The 25,436-nt window shown below is 43.4% G+C and overlaps 2 long non-coding RNA genes across 4 annotated transcripts; both read left to right on the top strand.

Annotated features, from left to right (window-relative positions):
- The first annotated feature begins 8,190 nt into the window (after window positions 1-8,190).
- Window positions 8,191-9,461, top strand: LOC124668155. 2 transcript variants are annotated; one of them, XR_006991568.1, is made up of 4 exons: window positions 8,191-8,276; window positions 8,407-8,479; window positions 8,605-8,771; window positions 9,412-9,461. It is a non-coding gene; the product is annotated as an uncharacterized LOC124668155 (long non-coding RNA). The 2 variants fall into 2 exon arrangements; XR_006991567.1 differs by having other exon boundaries at window positions 8,216-8,479.
- Window positions 9,462-12,781: 3,320 nt separating this feature from the next.
- LOC124668148 lies at window positions 12,782-14,057 on the top strand. Of its 2 annotated transcripts, XR_006991566.1 has the most exons (4): window positions 12,782-12,872; window positions 13,003-13,075; window positions 13,201-13,367; window positions 14,008-14,057. It is a non-coding gene; the product is annotated as an uncharacterized LOC124668148 (long non-coding RNA). The 2 variants fall into 2 exon arrangements; XR_006991565.1 differs by having other exon boundaries at window positions 12,811-13,075.
- Window positions 14,058-25,436: the final 11,379 nt, after the last annotated feature.

The raw sequence follows: 25,436 nt of genomic DNA, 5'->3' as shown, positions 1-25,436 counted from the left end.
CACCGTGCGGGAGGAATAAAACTACTTTAATAACATCACTAGAGTAGCACATAGATAAATTGTGATACAAAACACATTGCAATCATAAAGAGATATAAATAAGCACTTCACTACGCCATTCATAACAGTGAGTAAGTATTCTGTGAAATATAGCCTAAGAGACCCACACGGTGCACACACTGTCACCTTTACACACGTGGGACAAGGAGTCTCCGGAGATCACATAAGTAAAACTCACTTGACTAGCATAGTGACATCTAGATTACAAGCATCATCATATGAATCTCAATCATGTAAGGCAGCTCATGAGATTATTGTATTGAAGTACATAGGAGAGAGATGAACCACATAGCTACCGGTACAGCCCCGAGCCTCGATGGAGAACTACTCCCTCCTCATGGGAGCAACGAGCGGTGATGAAGATGGCGGTGGAGATGGCAGCGGTGTCGATGGAGAAGCCTTCCGGGGCACTTCCCCGCTCCGGCAGGTGCCGGAACAGAGACTCCTGTCCCCCGGATCTTGGCTTCGCGATGGCGGCGGCTCCGGAAGGTTTCGTGGGTTTCGTCCTTCGTAATAGGGTTTTCGCGACGGAGGCTTTAAATAGGCGGAAGGGCAGCCTCGGAGGGGGCCCGGGGCCACCACACCATAGGGCGGCGCGGCCCCCCTCCGGCCGCGCCGGGTGTGGTGTGGGGCCCCTGTGGCTTCCCTCTAGCGGCTCTCGGGTGTTCCGGATGGTTCCGGGAAAAATAGGAACCCGGGCGTTGATTTCGTCCGATTCCGAGAATATTTCGTTACTAGGATTTCCGAAACCAAAAACAGCGAGAAAACGAGAACCGGCACTTCGGCATCTTGTTAATAGGTTAGTTCCAGAAAATGCACGAATATGACATAAAGTGTGCATAAAACATGTAGGTATCATCAATAATATGGCATGGATCATAAGAAATTATCGATACGTCGGAGACGTATCAAGCATCCCCAAGCTTAGTTCTTCTCGTCCCGAGCAGGTAAAACGATAACAAAGATAATTTCTGAAGTGACATGCCATCATAACCTTGATCATACTATTTGTAAACATATGTAATGAATGCAGCGATCAAAACAATGGTAATGACATGAGTAAACAAGTGAATCATAAAGCAAAGACTTTTCATGAATAGTACTTCAAGACAAGCATCAATAAGTCTTGCATAAGAGTTAACTCATAAAGCAATAAATCAAAGTAAAGGCATTGAAACAACACAAAGGAAGATTAAGTTTCAGCGGTTGCTTTCAACTTGTAACATGTATATCTCATGGATAATTGTCAACATAGAGTAATATAACAAGTGCAATATGCAAGTATGTAGGAATCAATGCACATTTCACACAAGTGTTTGCTTCTTGAGGTGGAGAGAGATAGGTGAACTGACTCAACATAAAAGTAAAAAGAATGGTCCTTCAAAGAGGAAAGCATCGATTGCTATATTTGTGCTAGAGCTTTTATTTTGAAAACATGAAACAATTTTGTCAACGGTAGTAGTAGTAATAAAGCATATGAGTTATGTAAATTATATCTTACAAGTTGCAAGCCTCATGCATAGTATACTAATAGTGCCCGCACCTTGTCCTAATTAGCTTGGACTACCGGATCTTTGCAATGCACATGTTTTAACCAAGTGTCACAATGGGGTATCTCCATGCCGCCTCGTACAAAGGTCTAAGGAGAAAGCTCGCATTTTGGATTTCTCGCTTTTGATTATTCTCAACTTAGACATCCATACCGGGACAACATGGACAACAGATAATGGACTCCTCTTTAATGCATAAGCATGTGGCAACAATTATTATTCTCATATGAGATTGAGGATATGTGTCCAAAACTGAAACTTCCACCATGATTCATGGCTTTAGTTAGCGGCCCAATGTTCTTCTCTAACAATATGCATGCTCCAACCATTAAGGTGGTAGATCTCTCTTACTTCGTACAAGACGGACATGCATAGCAACTCACATGATATTCAACAAAGAATAGTTGATGGCGTCCCCGTAAACATGGTTATCGCACAACAAGCAACTTAATAAGAGATAAAGTGCATAAGTACATATTCAATACCACAATAGTTTTTAAGCTATTTGTCCCATGAGCTATATATTGCAAAGGTGAATGATGGAATTTTAAAGGTAGCACTCAAGCAATTTACTTTGGAATGGCGGATAAATACCATGTAGTAGGTAGGTATGGTGGACACAAATGGCATAGTGGTTGGCTCAAGTATTTTGGATGCATGAGAAGTATTCCCTCTCGATACAAGGTTTAGGCTAGCAAGGTTATTTGAAACAAACACAAGGATGAACTAGATACAGCAAAACTCACATAAAAGACATATTGAAAACATTATAAGACTCTACACCGTCTTCCTTGTTGTTCAAAATTCAATACTAGATATTATCTAGACTCTAGAGAAACCAAATATGCAAACCAAATTAGCAAGCTCTAAGTGTTTCTTCATTAATGGGTGCAAAGTATATGATGCAAGAGCTTAAACATGAGCACAACAATTGCCAAGTATCAAATTATCCAAGACATTTTTAGAGTTACTACATGTAGCATTTTCCAATTCCAACCATATAACAAATTAACGAAGAAGAAACTTCGCCATGAATACTATGAGTAGAGCCTAAGGACATACTTGTCCATATGCTACAGCGGAGCGTGTCTCTCTCCCATATAGTGAATGCTAGAATCCATTTTATTCAAACAAAACAAAAAACAAAAACAAACCGACGCTCCAAGCAAAGTGCATAAGATGTGACGGGATAAAAATATAGTTTCAGGGGAGGAACCTGATAATGTTGTTGATGAAGAAGGGGATGCCTTGGGCATCCCCAAGCTTAAACGCTTGAGCCTTCTTAGAATATGCAGGGGTGAACCACCGGGGCATCCCCAAGCTTAGAGCTTTCACTCTCCTTGATCATATTGTATCATACTCCTCTCTTGATCCTTGAAAACTTCCTCCACACCAAACTCGAAACAACTCATTAGAGAGTTAGTGCACAATAAAAATTAACATGTTCAGAGGTGACACAATCATTCTTAACACTTCTGGACATTGCATAAAGCTACTGGACATTAATGGATCAAAGAAATTCATCCAACATAGCAAAAGAGGCAATGCGAAATAAAAATGCAGAATCTGTCAAAACAGAACAGTCCGTAAAGATGGATTTTATTAGGGCACCAGACTTGCTCAAATGAAAATGCCCAAATTGAATGAAAGTTGCGTACATATCTGAGGATCATGCACGTAAATTGGCTTAATTTTCTGAGCTACCTACAGGGAGGTAGACCCAGATTCGTGACAAGCAAAGAAATCTGGAACTGCGCAGTAATCCAAATCTAGTACTTACTTTACTATCAAAGACTTTACTTGGCACAACAAAACATAAAACTAAGATAAGGAGAGGTTGCTACAGTAGTAAACAACTTCCAAGACACAAATATAAAACAAAGTACTGTAGCAAAATAACACATGGGTTATCTCCCAAGAAGTTCTTTCTTTATAGCCATTAAGATGGGCTCAGCAGTTTTAATGATGCACTCACAAGAAATAGTTGTTGAAGCAAAAGAGAGCATCAAAAGGCAAATTCAAAACACATTTAAGTCTAATATGCTTCCTATGCATAGGAATCTTGTAAATAAACAAGTTCAAGAAGCATAATGCAACAAGCATAGGAAGATAAAACAAGTGTAGCTTCAAAAATTTCAGCACATAGAGAGGCATTTTAGTAACATGAAAATTTCTACAACCATATTTTCCTCTCTCATAATAATATTCAGTAGCATCATAAGCAAACTCAACAATATAACTATCACATAAAGCATTCTTATCATGAGTCTCATGCATAAAATTATTACTCTCCACATAGGCATAATCAATTTTATTAGTTGTAGTGGGAGCAAATTCAACAAAGTAGCTATCATTATTATTCTCATCGAGTGTAGGAGGCATAGTATAATCACAACAAAATTTACTCTCCATAGTAGGTGGCACCAAAATACCACTATCATTATCATCATAAATAGGAGGCAAAGTATCATCAAAGAAAATTTTCTCCTCAATGCTTGGGGGACTAAAAAGATCATGAAAACCAGCTTCCCCAAGCTTAGAACTTTCTATATTATTGTCAACAATGTCGTGTTCAAAGCGTTCATACTAATATTACTACCAAGCATGCAAATAAGATTTCATAGGTTTTTTAATTTTCGCATCAAACCATCCATGTCTTAAATCAGGAAATAGAATAAGAAGCTCATTGTTGTCCATTATGCCAAACTAGTGTAAACAAGAAACAAAAAGATGCAATTGCAGGATCTAAAGGAAATAGCTTCGAGCACAAACACAATGGCGCCGTAGAAAGTACCGTTACCCGGAACCGGAGTATGAGTGCCTTTTACCTTTCCTCCCTAGCAACGGCGCCTTAGAAAGTGCTTGTTGTCTACGGGTGCTTCTATTCTTGTAGACAAGTGTTGGGCCTCCAAGAGCGAGAGGTTTGTAGAACAGCAGCAAGTTTCCCTTAAGTGGATCACCCAAGGTTTATCGAACTCGAGGAGGAAGAGGTCAAAGATATCCCTCTCATGCAACCCCGCAATCACAAAGCAAGAAGTCTCTTGTGTCCCCAACACACCTAATAGGTGCACTAGTTCGGCGAAGAGATAGTGAAATACAGGTGGTATGAATGAATATGAGCAGTAGTAACGGCACCGTGAAAATAGCTTACCGGCGTGTAGTTGATGGTGGTAATATGGTAGCAGATAGTAACGCAATGAAAACAAGTAAACAAGCGAGCGATAACAGTATTTAGGAACAAGGCCTAGGGATTAGACTTTCACTAGTGGACACTCTCAACTTTGATCACATAACAGAATAGATAAATGCATACTCTACACTCTTGTTGGATGATGAACACATTGCGTAGGATTACACGAAACTTCAATGCCGGAGTTAACAAGCTCCACAATTCAATGTTCATATTTAAATAACCTTAGAGTGCATGAAAGATCGACACGACTAAACCAAGTACTAACACAGCATGCACACTGTCACCTTCACGCTATGTAGGAGGAATAGATCACATCAATACAATCATAGCAATAGTTAACTTCATAATCTACAAGAGATCACAATCATAGCCTACGCCAAGTACTAACACGGATGCACACACTGTCACCATTACACCGTGCAGGAGGAATAAAACTACTTTAATAACATCACTAGAGTAGCACATAGATAAATTGTGATACAAAACACATTGCAATCATAAAGAGATATAAATAAGCACTTCACTACGCCATTCATAACAGTGAGTAAGTATTCTCTGAAATATAGCCTAAGAGACCCACACGGTGCACACACTGTCACCTTTACACACGTGGGACAAGGAGTCTCCGGAGATCACATAAGTAAAACTCACTTGACTAGCATAGTGACATCTAGATTACAAGCATCATCATATGAATCTCAATCATGTAAGGCAGCTCATGAGATTATTGTATTGAAGTACATAGGAGAGAGATGAACCACATAGCTACCGGTACAGCCCCGAGCCTCGATGGAGAACTACTCCTCCTCATGGGAGCAAGCAGCGGTGATGAAGATGGCGGTGGAGATGGCAGCGGTGTCGATGGAGAAGCCTTCCGGGGGCACTTCCCCGCTCCGGCAGGGTGCCGGAACGAGAGACTCCTGTCCCCCGCATCTTGGCTTCGCGATGGCGGCGGCTCTGGAAGGTTTCTGTGGGTTTCGTCCTTCGTAATAGGGTTTTCGCGATGGAGGCTTTAAATAGGCGGAAGGGCAGCCTCGGAGGGGCTCGGGGCCACCACACCATAGGGCGGCGCGCCCCCCTCCGGCCGCGCCGCGGGTGTGGTGTGGGGCCCCCGTGGGCTTCCTCCGGCGGCTCTCGGGTGTTCTGGATGGTTCCGGGAAAAATAGGAACCTCGGGCGTTGATTTCGTCCGATTCCGAGAATATTTCGTTACTAGGATTTCGAAACCAAAAATAGCAAGAAAACGAGAACCGGCACTTCGGCATCTTGTTAATAGGTTAGTTCCAGAAAATGCATGAATATGACATAAAGTGTGCATAAAACATGTAGGTATCATCAATAATATGGCATGGATCATAAGAAATTATCGATACGTCGGAGACGTATCAATAGTGCAAGACAAACATGCAATCGAATTATTCTGTGGCTTATATAACCGAGCACATCAGAATAAAACAACAGACTTACTACTGTCAAGTCCCATGCAGCTCACCATGTTGATACACTCATTGAAGCTGTTCGATGTTGCCCTTATTTATAAACGGAGTTTTTTTGTTACTCTGCATCAAGACACGACCAGTCATGCACATATGAGTTCCAGCATGATAAACAGTATGTATGTACTCCCTTCATCCTAGTGGTATTCATGCATTAAACACCGAAAATAGTGAGTGATGGGCTACATAATTACACTATATATGTGGCTGGAATCTCTCAAGAATGTGTGTTCATGCATATATACACACACGCATGCGTATAGCAATACGAAAGGTACACATACTTGAACCAGAGCAGCAGTTACTGGTCTGTCTTATGACAAACTAGATAGACATAATAGTTGTATCATTTGCAGTGTAGTAAAAGCAAACCAACATGTTCAGTTACTTACAAATTGATATGAACAACTACATAATAGAAGGCACTTACTTTTGTAACAAAGAATGAACCAGATAGTAGTTATAATGTCAACAACTATAGAGCAGGTAATGCAAACCAACATGCTCAATTACTTAAATTAGCATGAACTAAATAATAGCAGCATTTTACTGTCATAGCTAGTAATAAACTGTAAAGGAATTATAATCCGAACTTTGTTGTGCAGGGAATGCTAATCAACGCGTTCAGGGACTTAAAATACGTAACATGCAACAAATAGAGGGTAGTGAATGAACTGATAGCAGGCATTTAATTTTGTAGCTCACGACGAACCAGATACAAATAATAATGGTATTACTTGTACATGGAATGCAGAGTAACATGTTCAGTGACTTCAATTTGGCACGAACTACGTAATAGGAGGCTGTTACTTTTGTAACAAACAATGAGCCAAATAGAAGTTAAGATGACAAAAGCTATAGAGCAGGAAATGTGAACCAATATGTGCATTACATAAAATTAGCCATGAACTAAATAATTGCATGATGTTACTGTAATAGATAGGAATGTACCAGATAGGAATTATAACAACATCATTCCTGAAAGTGTAGTGAGGGGAATGAAAATCAATTTGTTTTGGGACATAAATTTGTAATGAGCAACATGCAGAGGATAGTTAATGCTGGAGCTAAGGATGGACCAGATACAAAATATAGTGAGATCACCTGTGAACTTGTAGAAGAGCTGAAGAGGGAATGCAAACCAATATGTTCATTATTCCATGTGTGAGTGTCATCCAAAGTAAGAGAAGCGAGTTAATGTTGCAGCTTTTGGAGAACCCGATGGCACATAAAATTATTATTGAAGTACCTAGCGTGACGAGTTTAAATAAATTTGTACTGTAGGATAGCAGAGCGATAGCATGCAGGAACTAATAGTAGTCAGTTACTTTGTCACATCCCAAAATTTTCCAAATTTTGGAATGTGAAATAAAAATAAAATTTAAGCTTGGTTGGTTGTCTTGATTTAAAATTTACAATGAAATAAAATTTTGGTGTTACTTAATACTATTTCCCAAAAATGGAGTTTTCAAAACATGCATTGCATTCATAAGCATCATGGCATCTTTGCATTTCTTAGGAAAAATTTGAGTGAAATTTAAATTTATAAAGAAACCTTAAACCCAAAGAAATACAAATAAATCCATATAGGCCTTTGTGCCAATTTCAATTTTTTTAAATGTTTTAAAAGTGATTCCATAATATTCTTAATTGAATAAGGAATCCGCTGATATTTTATTTGTATTTTTCTGACTTAGTTTGAGTCACTTTTGATCAAATTCTGTTTTCAAATTATTTCCAAATTCTATTTCAGAAAGCTAAATAGAAGAGAAGAAAAAAAATAAAAAAAAACAAGAGCGGAGCCAGGCTACACAAACGTGCAAGCCAGCCAGGCCAGACTCGCGCACGCTCACGCGATGCGATCGAGCGACGCAGCCTACCGTACGCCTGGTCCGCGTTTATCTTTTTTGTGTGTTCCTGATCTGCGGGCCCATCGCCTCGTCAGCTCATCTTCAATCTCCAGCCGGAAAAGAATCCCGTGAGTGCGCGTCCGTTTCTGCCGTTTATTTCCCAAATTAATTGCCGGTGATTTAAACCACCATTTGACGCACCGTTTCTTCCTACTTAAGCTCCATTCTCTCCTCTTCATTTCCCCTCACTCACCACAGACCGAGAGTCCCCAGGCTGCTCGAATTCGGCCTCGCAAGTCCGCTGTACCATCACAGTAAATCGTCAATTCCGGTGAGCACAGTCTATCTTTTGACCTCTAGTTTTCGCCAAACTCTTTCTTTCTTCATTCCGCATCTCTCAGATTTTGATTCGCAATTTTTGGTGCACCGCACCGACGACGCTGTATTCAACTGCAGTCTCCGGCGAGCGATTTCTGGCGAACTACTGCACCTTAACGTCCGCTACCTCGTCATAGAGTTCGCCTTGTCAAGCCGAACGCCGCTTCACCGTCGCCAGGGATCATTGAGGATTGTCGACGCCATCAACCACCGAAGCCACATGACCAGCGACGTTCTGTTCCATCGTGAGCAACCTCATTCTTTTCTTCATTTTATTTCTCTTTCCTTGCTACCACATGATTTAGATCCTAAGGCTGACACTAGATCACTTAGATGAAGGGGTACTGTCCAATCAGAATCAGCCACTTGTCACGTCTGTTTACATTTTCGGATATTTTGGACAGAGAAACATAGAAACTTCGAAAAATCATATCTTTAGTTCCGTTTATCGGAATTTAACAAATGAGATGTCCCTGGATTCATAAAAACGTGTAGAATACAGTAGACACATAATATTGCACTTTTGCATCATATTTGTACACAGTTTTTGCAGAAACTCAAATAGAGTATTTTGGCTTATAAGTAATTCCTTTTGCTTTTAGCAGAGATTTAAACCCTCCGTACAGTAGCATTAGAAAATAAAAATGTTACCTATACATTTCTCTTGTAGTATTTGTTTAGTGTTGTAGATATTTTCTAATGATAGGAAATGTTTTTAATTATTAATTCAACACTAAAATTCTGCCATGACGTCATGCATATAGTTGAAAACCAAAGAACATGTTAAGTGTGTCGTTCATGTTTAATCCACATATTGCATACATATTTTATTTGTGGTTGTCTATATGTTGCTATGTGTTTATGGAGTGAAAATTTTGTTTGTAGATTGTGGTTGTGCTGATTGCAACGAGTGTTTCTGCGAAGAGTGTACCAACACGTCCTCTCACCAAGGCAAGTGACACACACCAAAAGTCCCAGTTTTAACTCTTGCACCGTAGTGTTTTTATAGTAGACATGTCTAGGGTTTATGCTTTGCTTGCTATTAAATCCTAGTAGTTTAGCTACACCACTCCTAGACTCCCTTAGCCGCCATTAAATTTAGTTGTTACCTGCTATGTCATGGAAAAGGTTTTGATAGAGGTTAAGGAAAAACAACTAAGTTTAATGAATTACCTGGGTGAATGGTGGAGTTATGGAGAGGGTGGCTGTATCAGGGGGCAAGACCCTGGTGCTAGTGCACACTTGCGGAAAGTCACCCAGGCTTAAAGAGATTGTAGACAAACCTTGATCATTAGCTTCACGTACAACCACATGCTACTATGGCTCGGCTTGACAAAGTATGTTGTATGAACCCGGATCCTAGGGGCCAGGTGGTGGTAGAGGGATACTCGTAGGTGGGGGCGTGGCCCTTAGGGAATGGTTCGGTGATTACACACAGAAGGTCTCGGCCACGGTCCGCACTCGTCCTTTGAGCAAAATGTGCATCGAGGTAGAAGGATTGACCTGGCCATGTGGGTAAAGGTGTACAACCTCTCGAGAGTGTAAATCTAAGTACTTAGCCGTGTCCCCGGTTATGGACAACTTGAGCGAACTGACAAGTCCTTGTTCGAAGATCTCCTCATCCCAATTTCTTAAATAAAATTTGAATGGGTGAACAAGGGTAGGAAGGTACATTGGGGCTTTACCAATGCTACTGTTAATTTGGTACATTGGGGTTTTACCAATGTTACTGCTAATTAGATTGAAAGAAAATGTTTTGATAAATGATAGGGAAAAATTGGCTTTATGCAAAATGTACTTGAGCTCTACCGCGCAGATGTGCACGTAGGTGTAGGATGCCATTTGAGTCCACCATAGTGTCATCTTGCCAATACAATTCAAATGTATTGACCATTCGTGGTCGTAACTTTTCATGTTGCAGTATGTTTTGAAAGACGAGTGAGTTACGATGGTTAGGGTTACGAGTCTATCCTCAACATGCTCGCTCGTGGCACATGAAGACGAAGGACTCCATGTCTGTCTATGTTGTTCATACTCCGATGATATGCTAGCCTTGTGCTATGCAAATTGTAATGCTTTATGTAAATTCTGGATCATACGATGTAATAAAGACCTTTGTTTCTTGGTATTACATCTTGTACTGTGTGTGCTAGCGATTGATCCAGGGACTAGCACAGATACGCACAGAGATCGGCACCCTACCGGGTGAGGTCGCTACAGATGGTATCAGAGCATTGTGTTGACCGTAGGATCGTGACCCTAGGTTTGGATTAGAAAATAGGAAGACCCTAGGATGAAAAATCTATCTAATCCTAGTTCTATTAAAAGGACGGTTGATTTGTGAACTTCTAGTATTCTCACCTACTCCATCTTCAAAAATGTTTTCCTCTTACCTTAGATGACCTACCTTATGAAACCATCAAGAAAGTAGAGATGAAGACCTTGTGCCTGAAGTGAGGGACTACTGCTTCATGTGACATTCTTCGACTTTGCTAGCAGTGTTGCATGGGAGACCAATGAAGAACTTCAATAAAGACTTCGATGTAGACTTCACAACACACGAGGATACACTAATGGAGTAGAATAGAAACTTGAAACATCCAAACTAGAAATAGAACAGACCACCATTTTTCTCTTTTATTGAACCAGCGATATCCTAATAAAGTATTGATCTTACCAAATTGTGGTATGACCATACTAGTTTGTTTGTGTTTGAACCATGTTTCTTGATGTTTGTTAGATGATTGTTGTTTACTGAATTGTTTTGATCTGCTGTGTTTGGGTAGGAATTCTCCCTTAGAATCTTTCTATCTATTCTCATCTATATCCAACCCAGCAAGTGTCTTCTCGATAAACCGTCATGAAGACAACCTTAGCAAAACCAAACCTGATGTTTCCTATCAAGATGAAGAACGAAGAGTGAGAGATACACAAAACCCTAGTTAGGGATCGATAGAAATGTTTTCAAAACAATTTTATAATGGGATTGAAACATTGATTCAATTTTCCATGGAAGTTTTTGTCAAACTTGTGAGGTTGACCAAGTGTTAGAATACGAGATTCAATAAATCAAATACGGAGTAATAATCTGGGTGCAGGATGGATTGATCACCATTCCTACTACTCTTATTATTTGCTTTCGTAATATTGACTTTACGAATCTAGAGAGACATACCTACAAAAGAGATGTTGGCGATTAAGCCTGAACCCTAGGGTGAATAAATATTATACCCTTATAGTATGGCAAGTGTTGCCAAACGTAGGACTACAGTGAGTTTGAAGACCCAGCCACTAGATAGTGGAAGACCTTCAAGTAAGAACAAGGATACCATGAAGTACTCTCACCTTTGTTTTCCGTTTGACCCAAAGAGTAACCCTCCGTGTTAAAAGTAGTCAACAGCCAGCCCATATGAATTAGAAACCCAATGATGAGGAAACCTGCTCAGGTCACCTTGAAAGGATATGTTATTCACTATAAATGAACAACCCCTATTGGAGGTCAGAAGCCATAGATATTTGAAGAGACGATCCAATGCCAAGTCATACCTAGGATCAACCTAGCATGAACCCAAGACCTAAGACTACTTACAAAAGTTTCTTTTAAGGGTGGTAGCCCACCCCAACATATCCCAAACCCACATTTCTTTCTAGCCTTTCTCCAATCTCGAGGACGAGATTCCTTTTAAGGGTGGTAGTCTGTCACATCCCAAAATTTTCCAAATTTTGGAATGTGAAATAAAAATAAAATTTAAGCTTGGTTGGTTGTCTTGATTTAAAATTTACAATGAAATAAAATTTTGGTGTTACTTAATACTATTTCCCAAAAATGGAGTTTTCAAAACATGCATTGCATTCATAAGCATCATGGCATCTTTGCATTTCTTAGGAAAAATTTGAGTGAAATTTAAATTTATAAAGAAACCTTAAACCCAAAGAAATACAAATAAATCCATATAGGCCTTTGTGCCAATTTCAATTTTTTTTAAATGTTTTAAAAGTGATTCCATAATATTCTTAATTGAATAAGGAATCCGCTGATATTTTATTTGTATTTTTCTGACTTAGTTTGAGTCACTTTTGATCAAATTCTGTTTTCAAATTATTTCCAAATTCTATTTCAGAAAGCTAAATAGAAGAGAAGAAAAAAAATAAAAAAAAACAAGAGCGGAGCCAGGCTACACAAACGTGCAAGCCAGCCAGGCCAGACTCGCGCACGCTCACGCGATGCGATCGAGCGACGCAGCCTACCGTACGCCTGGTCCGCGTTTATCTTTTTTGTGTGTTCCTGATCTGCGGGCCCATCGCCTCGTCAGCTCATCTTCAATCTCCAGCCGGAAAAGAATCCCGTGAGTGCGCGTCCGTTTCTGCCGTTTATTTCCCAAATTAATTGCCGGTGATTTAAACCACCATTTGACGCACCGTTTCTTCCTACTTAAGCTCCATTCTCTCCTCTTCATTTCCCCTCACTCACCACAGACCGAGAGTCCCCAGGCTGCTCGAATTCGGCCTCGCAAGTCCGCTGTACCATCACAGTAAATCGTCAATTCCGGTGAGCACAGTCTATCTTTTGACCTCTAGTTTTCGCCAAACTCTTTCTTTCTTCATTCCGCATCTCTCAGATTTTGATTCGCAATTTTTGGTGCACCACACCGACGACGCTGTATTCAACTGCAGTCTCCGGCGAGCGATTTCTGGCGAACTACTGCACCTTAACGTCCGCTACCTCGTCATAGAGTTCGCCTTGTCAAGCCGAACGCCGCTTCACCGTCGCCAGGGATCATTGAGGATTGTCGACGCCATCAACCACCGAAGCCACATGACCAGCGACGTTCTGTTCCATCGTGAGCAACCTCATTCTTTTCTTCATTTTATTTCTCTTTCCTTGCTACCACATGATTTAGATCCTAAGGCTGACACTAGATCACTTAGATGAAGGGGTACTGTCCAATCAGAATCAGCCACTTGTCACGTCTGTTTACATTTTCGGATATTTTGGACAGAGAAACATAGAAACTTCGAAAAATCATATCTTTAGTTCCGTTTATCGGAATTTAACAAATGAGATGTCCCTGGATTCATAAAAACGTGTAGAATACAGTAGACACATAATATTGCACTTTTGCATCATATTTGTACACAGTTTTTGCAGAAACTCAAATAGAGTATTTTGGCTTATAAGTAATTCCTTTTGCTTTTAGCAGAGATTTAAACCCTCCGTACAGTAGCATTAGAAAATAAAAATGTTACCTATACATTTCTCTTGTAGTATTTGTTTAGTGTTGTAGATATTTTCTAATGATAGGAAATGTTTTTAATTATTAATTCAACACTAAAATTCTGCCATGACGTCATGCATATAGTTGAAAACCAAAGAACATGTTAAGTGTGTCGTTCATGTTTAATCCACATATTGCATACATATTTTATTTGTGGTTGTCTATATGTTGCTATGTGTTTATGGAGTGAAAATTTTGTTTGTAGATTGTGGTTGTGCTGATTGCAACGAGTGTTTCTGCGAAGAGTGTACCAACACGTCCTCTCACCAAGGCAAGTGACACACACCAAAAGTCCCAGTTTTAACTCTTGCACCGTAGTGTTTTTATAGTAGACATGTCTAGGGTTTATGCTTTGCTTGCTATTAAATCCTAGTAGTTTAGCTACACCACTCCTAGACTCCCTTAGCCGCCATTAAATTTAGTTGTTACCTGCTATGTCATGGAAAAGGTTTTGATAGAGGTTAAGGAAAAACAACTAAGTTTAATGAATTACCCGGGTGAATGGTGGAGTTATGGAGAGGGTGGCTGTATCGAGGGGCAAGACCCCGGTGCTAGTGCACACTTGCGGAAAGTCACCCGGGCTTAAAGAGATTGTAGACAAACCTTGATCATTAGCTTCACGTACAACCACATGCTACTATGGCTCGGCTTGACAAAGTATGTTGTATGAACCCGGATCCTAGGGGCCAGGTGGTGGTAGAGGGATACTCGTAGGTGGGGGCGTGGCCCTTAGGGAATGGTTCTGGTGATTACACACAGAAGGTCTCGGCCACGGTCCGCACTCGTCCTTTGAGCAAAATGTGCATCGAGGTAGAAGGATTGACCTGGCCATGTGGGTAAAGGTGTACAACCTCTCGAGAGTGTAAATCTAAGTACTTAGCCGTGTCCCTGGTTATGGACAACTTGAGCGAACCGACAAGTCCTTGTTCGAAGATCTCCTCATCCCAATTTCTTAAATAAAATTTGAATGGGTGAACAAGGGTAGGAAGGTACATTGGGGCTTTACCAATGCTACTGTTAATTTGGTACATTGGGGTTTTACCAATGTTACTGCTAATTAGATTGAAAGAAAATGTTTTGATAAATGATAGGGAAAAATTGGCTTTATGCAAAATGTACTTGAGCTCTACCTGCCAGATGTGCACGTAGGTGTAGGATGCCATTTGAGTCCACCATAGTGTCATCTTGCCAATACAATTCAAATGTATTGACCATTCGTGGCTGTAACTTTTCATGTTGCAGATGTTTTGAAAGACGAGTGAGTTACGATGGTTAGGGTTACGAGTCTATCCTCAACATGCTCGCTTCGTGGCACATGAAGACGAAGGACTCCATGCTGTCTATGTTGTTCATACTCCGATGATATGCTAGCCTTGTGCTATGCAAATTGTAATGCTTTATGTAAATTCTGGATCATACGATGTAATAAAGACCTTTGTTTCTTGGTATTACATCTTGTACTGTGTGTGCTAGCGATTGATCCAGGGACTAGCACAGATACGCACAGAGATCGGCACCCTACCGGGTGAGGTCGCTACATACTTTGTTAGCTTAGGACGAAGTAGATAGAAATAACAATGGCATCACCTATAGTACAGGGAATGCAAACCAACATGTTCAGGGAGAACAAGATTGGTATGAACAAAATAGTTATAGGCTATAATTTTTTTAACAATGACTAAGAAAGATAGAAGTTATGATGGCTACATCTACAGAGTAGGGAATGCAAACCAAAATGTTCAATTGCTTAAAGTTAGAAATGAACTAGAAAATAGCAGGGTGTTACTGTCATAGCTAAGAATGAACTTAAAGAGCTTCAGACAAACAAGCATCTGAACCCAGAACATGACGCTAAAACAAGGGACTTACATTAGGAGAAGCACTTTGTGGGAGTCACTGCAGATCTTCCTGGGGTTGATAGATCCGGTGATGAAGTACACTACATGTGCTACTTGGGGTTGGAGAGATGTCCATTACACTTCATGGTTACTCATCTCATCTGCAAAAACGTAACAACGCGTCGTTAGCACAAACAAGTTCCCCCATGATTAAACAAGAACTTGCATGCAGCAATATAAAAGCAACAGTAGAAGAGTTTAGATAGGTGTGGATCATGCACGGCGCCGGTGAAGCAGATCCGATTCATGCACATCGGTGTCGATGAGCAAGATCCTATGTGGTTGACGACAGATCCGGCGAAGTGGCTCCGGTGGGGTGGACGATACCGCAGCTGAAGCGACTGCGCTAGACTGTTGGATGAGTATATGGTTTCGATGTTCGATGGGGATGATCTCGTCCGGTTGATGACTGCGTCGATGAAGCGGCTTCGGAAGACAACCGGATAAAGAGGATCGCGCTGCCTCGGGTAGGCCAGGGAAGTCTGGCTGGGATGTTCCGGTGTGGTGGTCGTGGAGGTGGGAGAGAGAGGGACTTGGTAAGTTCCGGTGGGTGGTCTCAGAGGAGAGACTGAGCGAAATGAATTTTTTTCGGGGAGTTTCCGGGGCTAGGGAGGTGGTGATAGAAAAAAATGGCGGGTAGACCCCCACCAACCGACTTATGCATGGACATTGCTGTCATCTTTACGAGGGTAGAATGGGAAGTTAGAAGCGTGTGAAATATTTGTATTTTCTGAGCGGGAAGTTTTGCCGCTGGAATGAGATTTCGAATTTGGCTACGGTCCAAGTAATACAAAATATTTGATAAACCTCTTCTTCCTCTTTTCATCCGAGTCACCTCCTCGGGTGCATTCCTTGATAGTCTATTGAAGTCACGAACATACTGCATAATTGGTGCAGTGTTCTGTTGTAGTTCATCAAGCTCTCTCTTCTTTAAATCCACCATGCTTTCCGGAACATGAGCATCCCAGAACTTTTTTTTTAAATTCCTCCCATGTGAATACCCTGTCTGGAGGATGTACGGCAATGACATTTTCCCACCATGATGCCGCTGGTCCTGACAGCAGATAAGTGGCATACCTAATATTCTCCTCATCGTTGCATCCAACAGCTCTTAACTTCCTTTCTCGTATCCATCAACCAATCTTCTGCATCCATTGGTTCTGGAGCCGATGCAAAAGGTAATGGCCTTGCATTCTAAAAATCTGATAGAGTCATGCCCCTTCCTTCGTTACCCTTGTCATTGATAACTTGAGCGAGTAAATCTTGCATATTCTTTTTTTGACTCTCCTGATACCTCCTCCTATCTTCTTCCATAGACCTCATGTACTGTTGAAAGTCTGGGTGTAACATCAGATGTGGTGGTGGTGCATTTTCCATTTTTGCTGCTGCATCTGCTTCTTCCTTTTCCTTCGCCTCCCGCTCTCTTCGAGCATCTTCGGTCTCAACTAACGCCATATCCCCCTAGTCATGTAACAAAGAGCGATACTCATAATTACACCATACAAATGTTTTATGAGCTCAACTTATTGCCCAGAACTAGTCACAGAATGAAATCAAGAAGCAAATCCAAAGCAAACATTTATTATGTATATACACCGTATATAACATAACATTACACACATATATTACATGTGGCGTATCTAACCACTTATTTTGGCTCCAAGCCCAAGCCAACGGGAAATTTAAAATACGTCTTAGTACAATACCATCTATACTACATTATTCCTCTCGCGAGCACTACTCCTCATCATCTTCGTTTGTCTCCGTGTACATACCTGGAGTCCATCCGGTACAACAGTTGGTCTTCTGAACACCGTCCAGAACATAAGTCCTTCCAGTTGAAATGTTGTCTGAATCGGACAAAGTGCCGAGACAGAGATCTGTCATGCCGAAATAGCTGGACAACTGACTCATATGTATCCCGAGCAGGATACACACCTCCCTCATTCGCCATCCATGATGGGTTTCTATCAACTTGCCCCATCATCTTCTTCTTTTTCTTCTTCTTTACTCCGGAACTCTCACCTACCTCATATTGAGATGTGTTTGATACCCCCATCTCCAAATCAAGAGAAATGGAGTTGGTATCCTTCTCACCCTCCCCGTAGTGTCGTGTACGATACTGGTTAACCTCTCCTCCTTCATCTTCCGTATCACACAAAATAGGTTCTTCTTCATCTCCAAAGGGTTCCCTGAAACGCCAACCAGTCGAGTTCTCGATTGGTGACTCCGAGTAAACCGGGTTTCCTGAATCGTCTCCCACAGATCCTGCATCATATGACTTTGACACATGTGGATAGTGTGGAACGATGTTGGGTGTAGGTGGTTCTGGTTTTGGCACCTGGTCACTCAAATCTATGAAGCTGTTTAGGCTGAAGTAAGGTGTTGTATGTTGGGGTTGTTCCCTAAGATCATGCATTCGAGTCTAGACTTTGTCAGGGTCCGTGAACTCAGAAAGCATGTGCGTGATTTCCTCCACCATCTTCATGTGAAGTAAATACAGCGTAGTCAGCAAGGACTTGTAGTTGTCCATATGTTGTGCTGCTACTTCAGGATGTTTATGTGCCATGAGTAGATGATTCAGAGAAGGATCCTCATCTTCCTTGACATGAGGCACATGAGAATACTCTGAACACAAGAATTCTAAGGTTTTGTGTTGCCTGAGTTCAAGAATTGCTTAAAGATAGCCATGTGGTACGCCGTTGTGAGTGTTTTGGCTTCTCCATACGACATAATGCGACTCATCTTCAGTTTCCTAGGTAGTTGTACTGAAACTCTGCACTTGGCTACTATCTCGTCATCATAGTAGATGTACTTGAGAACATGAATCTTAGTTTTGCAACCAAGTTCTTTCAGCATCCCACGCAGGAGATCTGTAAGACTTCCCACATAATCGCCAAGTCAGCCTTCAAACTTCCTTAACGTCTTCTTTGGAAAAGTGTCCGCCATTCTGGCTGTATACATGAGTAAAATATTAGTAGTGATGATGCATCATAATAATTATAATAAATAATTATCGCACTAAAAGATATGATTCTGCTATTCTCAAGTGAATAAACGCCATATTTCTAGAGAATTCTTTACTATTCATACTTGACTCCTACAGGTTTTTCCCTTTACTAGGTTTTTCCAACCTAAGGTCGCAACATTTGCTCTGATACCAACTGCGGTGACCCAGCATACCATTGCATATTGTAGTATACAAGTCGTTGATATGACTTCATGAAGGGACTTCTTCACAAATATCACATCCCTCAGAGTGGTACAACAGAAACATTGCAGGTCATAACACTCTAGATAAAATTACAAACATAGTCTTAACAAGTTGGTATTCTCACAGGTCCGATGAGAACACCCTAAGATCAAACTGAGCTCAGCAGCTTATTTAGGTAAGCTACTACGCTGCTCGGCTCTAAGATGTCTAGGGTAAGACTCTACTCTTCCGCCTCATTGTTGTCAGCTCCGTAGATTATTCCGTAGTCCACGCCTTCTACTCCTCCGGACAGATCAGGTTCCTCGTAGACCAGCTCGTAGTCTCCTTTCGGTGCTCCGTCGTTGGCCTCCACTTCATTGTCACGGCCTAGCAAGGGTGTCGAAAGAAAGTGAGTACGAGAGGTACTCAGCAAGTTCAAAAGAGAAAAGTTGTTTGATGCACTAGCTGCGACCATTGATCAGAAAATCTCAGATCAATGCATGTTTCGAAAACATTTTTTCAAAAGGTTTATTTTATTTTGAAAACTATGCCCACGAGTCTTCACAGGTTGACCAGAACTTCACGGAGTTCCTTTCCTGCCGCGTTTGTAGTTCCCTTCCCGGAACAGGGAGTGACAGCCACAATTTGTTACACTCTGCAGAGGTGCGTTACTTTTCCCATAAGAGAACTTATCCCTTATGCCAACCGAGACGCGTTTCTCGTCCACACTTCCTTGGTGTGGGGCCAGGTGTAAGATCCAAGTCAATCACTGCCTTCTCCGCGACTCTGCATACCCACCCTTTTGTCCATCCGCACATCCCTGGTAGACATCTCCCGTTCATATGGCTTTACACTCGATGTGCTACAGACAATCCATCATAGATGGTAGAGCGCTCTCTTCCACTTGGATGGGGATTTAAAAGGATTTCCCAACCTACTGCGATGTTATCACAACACCCAGCCAGGCCCTATAAAGTCCGTTGATATGAAGAAGGGAAAAGATACAGCTGACTTCCTAGAGCCATTATAGATCTCATGGTTAACGTGAATGTACGACGCTAGAATCACTAGACGACATTGTTGATTATCCTATATGAGTAGAACCCTTGCAATGGAACCTCCACCATAACAACACATACCATGGTTCCATTGCCCACCACATAGTCATATTCATAATTGGAAAAGTAACATTTTATTTTCAATGCAGGAATGGTAAGTATAGTACTTTTGCGGGTAATTTGATACTCCCTCCGTTTCAATCTATAATGCCTATAGATTTTCTGCATTTGTTTCATAATATAAGAGTAGATCTGTGTATATTTGCAAAGAAACTTCCACCGATTAGCTGAATAGCAGAAAATAAGGAAACCGATCTGATTCCGTGCATAAAATCTGGGAACTGATTTACGGTACAACCTCTTATAGGCATTATAGAATGAAAATAAGGGGGTTTTGTGTTAAAAAATGACTTGCGCTAATTACCGTGCAGAAAATCTATAGGCATTATATATTGAAACGGAGGGAGTAGTAAATAATCAATATGACATGAGCAAGGGTGAACTTGCCTGGTGACTGCGAGATATTGCAGTTCGATGTGTTGGATGGAACCTGGACCTCAGGTTCTGTAAAGAAGCATCATTGTCCGGTAAGGACAATGTTATAAAATCCAAATAATGCATGCTTAAACTTTAAGTAAAATATATAAATTTAGCATAAATAGATATATTTAATGAATTTTTCAGAGAGGGGGGCCATTGCCCCCTGCCCTAGAAAAGCTTAGTCACTATGAACAAGGGGTCCCTTGTGTCGTTTCACCCTAGGCCCCCCGAAATCTATGGACCGGCCCTGAGCTGGCGGATGTCTACTTCGAGGGGCACATGATTGGTACACAGCTGGTGTCGACGGCACCAGTGCGCAAGCCACCCGGCGGCTTCGTGCTCGGGTTGTTATCACCAGAATTTGACCGAGTCAGAGGTGGGCCGCGATCAAGATGGACTTAAAGAATATATATAGAAGAATACGTGAATCGGCCTTTTATACCAAGTTGGGCTTGTTTGCCCACGTATCTGTAACATATTAGATCGCATCTTAGTTTAGAAGTTAGAATTTATCTTGTGCACGGTTTGGTGCACGCCCACATTAGAAAGTCCGCTGGACTATAAATATGTATCTAGGGTTTATGGAATAAACAACAACCAACGTTCAACCACAAACAAATCTCGGCGCATCGCCAACTCCTTCGTCTCGAGGGTTTCTACCGGTAAGCACCATGCTGCCTAGATCGCATCTTGCGATCTAGGCAGCACAAGCCTGCCCACGTTGTTCATGCGTTGCTCGTACTGAAGCCTTTTTGATGGCGAGCAACGTAGTTATCTTAGACATGATAGGGTTAGCATTGTTCTTCATATTATATGCTATCGTAGTGCAACCCTTGCATGTCTAGCCGCCCTTACACCTATCTTAGGTGTAGGGGCGGCACCCCGCTTGATCATAGTTTAGTAGATCTGATCCGTTACGGTTGCTCCTTGTTTCATCAAGGATTAGTTTAACATCCGCAATAGTTAGGCCTTACAAAGGGTTGGAGGATCCAGCGGCGTGTAGGGTGGCGTTTGCTAGCCCTAGAAAGGATGTTCCGGGGATCAACCTCGTGTTGGTTTTTAGGCCCTGTCTAGGATCGGCTTACGGTCACCATGCGCGAGCGCGAGGCCCAATCGTGAGTAGGATGATCCGATTATGCGGTGAAAACCCCAAATCGTCGTAGATCTAATCAGCTTTACCTTGATCAAGCAGGACCACCATATATTCGGACACCCCGTCCGGATCATGGGTGGATCGGCTCTTTGAGCCGATTCACAGGATAACCTGAGAGCCGATCGAGGCTCGTATTTAATGTTTACGTGTGTGCCCTGCAGGAAACTAAGCGAGGCATCATCCACACCTTCCCGACCGGGTATAGGTCGGGTGGCACGCCCTTGTGATAAACATCGGACGTGCGACCGGGAGGCTTTGCGGGCCGTCGCTCCGAGGGACCGGGGCCAGCCGCAGCCCTAGTTGTTCCCGGCTCTACCGTGTTGCCCGTCTCTCGCCCGCCGGGGGGTTTCGACGTCAACACATTCCGGCACGCCCGGTGGGACCGCCTTCGACATCCACAACATCGCCATCTACATCCGAGATGGCGGAAGACACTCCGGTCACGTACGAGGATCCGCCTGATGAGCTCAAGAAGAAACATGACGAGATCAAGGCAACCCTCGAAGCCGAACTCATCGGCTCCTTCCACCGAACCCGCTCCCATGGCGTCAGGTGGAAGGGTTTCACACCTGAAGGCGCGCTTGATGGAGTGGACCTGTCCGCCCCGTCAGAAGAACGCACCAGGTCACTGCGGCAGGAGATCAACTACATGGTCGCTCATTCGCTGCACCGCCACTCTGAGAGCCTGGTGAACACCTTGGAGCGTGTCGCTCTGCGCGTCGTCAAGGAAATCATGAGCCACCGGTACTCTCCGTCGGGACCGGCTCTGGGGACTTTCAAGGGAGAGATGCCACTCCGGCCCGGCCGTTCGCATGGGCAGCACCGGAACTGCCGAACTCATCGGCATACGTCGTCTACAAGATTGGTGGTGATCCTAGTGACTACCAATTCCTACCCGAGGCACCCAAGGAGATCCCGCACGGATACGTGTGCGCATACGTACCGGACCGCAACGCCCGGGCACTCTCGAACCAGGCTGCAATATCGGGGGCCTCCGGAACGGCGGGAGGAACGTCGGGAGCCGATCCTGAGAAGCAATCGTGGCTAGCTAAGTACGCCACCCCGACAAACCTCCAAAGCCCAGCTCCTGCAGTTGGCTTAGAACCGGAAAAGCAAGCATGGCTGGTTAAGTATGCCACTCCGGCGAATCTTCAGGGTTCGACACCTCCAGCCATCACAGCGGATCAGATTTGTGCAATTCTGAAAGATCAGTTCGGTATGATGCCGAAAAGGAAGGCGTTCGGCTACACCAAGCCGTACCCCAACAGCTACGAACTGATCCCGCTGCCACCCAAATATCGTCTCCCGGACTTCACGAAGTTTAGTGGATCAGATGGTTCCAGCTCCATCGAGCATGTTAGCCGATATTTGGCACAGCTGGGCACGATCTCAGCGTCAGACGAGTTGCGTGTGAGGTTCTTCGCACGATCCCTCACGGATCGGCTTTCGGGTGGTACACATCGCTGCCACCGAACTCCATTCAGACTTGGAAGCAGTTGGAAGAACAGTTCCATGAGCGAGTATCACTCGCGAGGCTTCCGACGTTGGTATTGCCGATCTAGCGCAAGTACGACGAAGCGCGGGAAACGAGTGTCGGAATACGTCCGGCGCTTCAGGACCATTAGGAACCGATGCTTTTCGGCTCATATAAGTGAAAAAGAAGCGATCGAGTTGGCGGTGGTGGGTCTCTCATCATCGATTAAGGACGTGGCCTCCCAAGCAGACTACCCTTCATTGGCGCACATGGTGCAGAAGCTGTCAGCATATGAACAGCGCCACCCAGATGTTTACCAGGACAAATTCAAGCGCCCGGTGATCCTGGTTGAGGCAGACGAGGACGAAGGTGCTGCGGGAGATCGAGAGGTAGCAGTGGCTGAATGGACTCGAGCGACAGGCCCCGTGACCTGCAAATGGGTGAAGCCACAAGGCCCTCCGAAAGGGTTCGACTTCGACGTGACCAAAGCCGAGCAAATTTTTGATCTCTTACTCACGGAGAAGCATATAAAGGTACCCGAAGGCCACAAGATCCCCACGGTGCAAGAGCTGAACGGGAAGCCATACTCGCAAGTGGCATAACACGTTCACCCACACCACCAACGACTGCAGGGTGTGGCGGCAGCAGATCCAAATGGCGATAGAAAACGGACGGTTGATTTTTAACCAGTACGCCATGAACGTCGACACACACCCTTTCCCCGCCGTTAACATGGTGGAGTATTCTTACCACGAAGGTTGCCAGCCAGGATCTTCGTTCAGCATCAACATGGTAGGATCTGGACACCACACTGGCAAGGATGGAGATGAGGGCAGCTGCGTTCATAGCAAAGATACAGAGGAAGCCGCTCCACGCGATCGGCTCCGCCAAGATGGCAAGCACTACATAACAGAGGGAGAAGTGAAGAACATAAGATATCAGCGACCTCTCTCTGATCACCTCCTCAACAAGTATGTGAGTCAGTACGACCAACGCCGACGGTCCAGCGATGATGATGAAAGAGATCGTCTGGCTAGAGAAGCCAGAAGACACCGTCGGCATAATCGCGACGAGGAGGAGCACGAGCGTTGTGCCAAGGAAAAGGCAAGGGAGCAAAACGACGAGGACAAGCACTGGGGATTGTCCCTTCTTCGAGCACTCGCTGGGATTCGAGAATGAGCCGATTGCCAACAATCGGCAATTGCCCGGAATGCAACCGGAAGAAGAAGGAGGCAGCCAACGTGTCCGTGTTCGAGCGCTTGGGACCTCTCCCGCCACAGAGCAAACGAGCTGAGTCCCCTCGGTTGACAGATCTCGAAGATTCAGAAGACGAGGGAGAAGAAGAAGACGGTATCACCGGCCAAGGTGGTGCCCCGATGGACTCAGCCGTTCTCGGAAACGCAGGGTTCAGCGATTGCGCGGCCCGGAGGAAGCCGAGAGGTTATACTTGCACACGTTGAGAAAAGCAAGGCCTGATCTGGCTGCGAAGGTTCAGCGAACCCTGGATGAAGAGGGTCGTCCACGGAAAATGGAGTGGCGCCCCAAGCAAAGGAAAGCCGATGATGAAACATCGGCTGGCACAAACATGGTGCTCGTTCTTCCGACGAAGCTTAGTGCTCCACGATTATACGATGCACTCAAGGTGGACGACAGCGAGCGCACCAACAGGGTAAAATCAGAGATTGGGCTGGTCTTATCTACCGGCCTGAGCGAGTAGCAAGAGCTCGTCAGTAAGCTAACGTGGCGAGGCTGATCCTTGTGATCGGCCCCAAAAAATTGATGAAGGGACATCACAAAACCTTCACCGAGCAAGCAACGTGGAGGCCGATTCCAGCAATCGGCCGAAATTATCCTCACCATCCATTCTACCTGGCTAAAATTTCAACATGTTATCCAACAGAGCCGATACCATCAATTCTCTTGACAGAATCGGCTCGGGGGGGCACCCAGGTGGATAAAACACGAGGATATGCAGTAGAAGTAGCTCATCCTTTGGTGATGGATATTGAAATATGGGGGCCGATACAGAAATCGGCCAAAAAATTCGAAAATTTTTAAGCACGGCTCGATGCGCGAGTCATCGACTTGAGGATATGAAAGCCGATGCATGGCCATCGACTCAAGAGGAATAAGCTGGTACGTTCAGAGGATCAATGGAGCACGAAGGGAGATTTTAATGGAAGAACTCCTCAATGGAGTGGTTTAAGGGCTCGGATCCTCTCTTCAAGAACAACGCCAAGAGCAACTTGGACGTGCAGATCAGGTCAAGGGCGGATTGTGTTATATCCGCCAAAGGAAAGGAGCCGATCTGGCAGGCA

Source organism: Lolium rigidum, chromosome 6, assembly GCF_022539505.1.
Source record: "Lolium rigidum isolate FL_2022 chromosome 6, APGP_CSIRO_Lrig_0.1, whole genome shotgun sequence".
Lineage (NCBI taxonomy): Eukaryota > Viridiplantae > Streptophyta > Magnoliopsida > Poales > Poaceae > Lolium > Lolium rigidum.
This window is presented reverse-complemented; position numbering and strand designations above follow the sequence as displayed.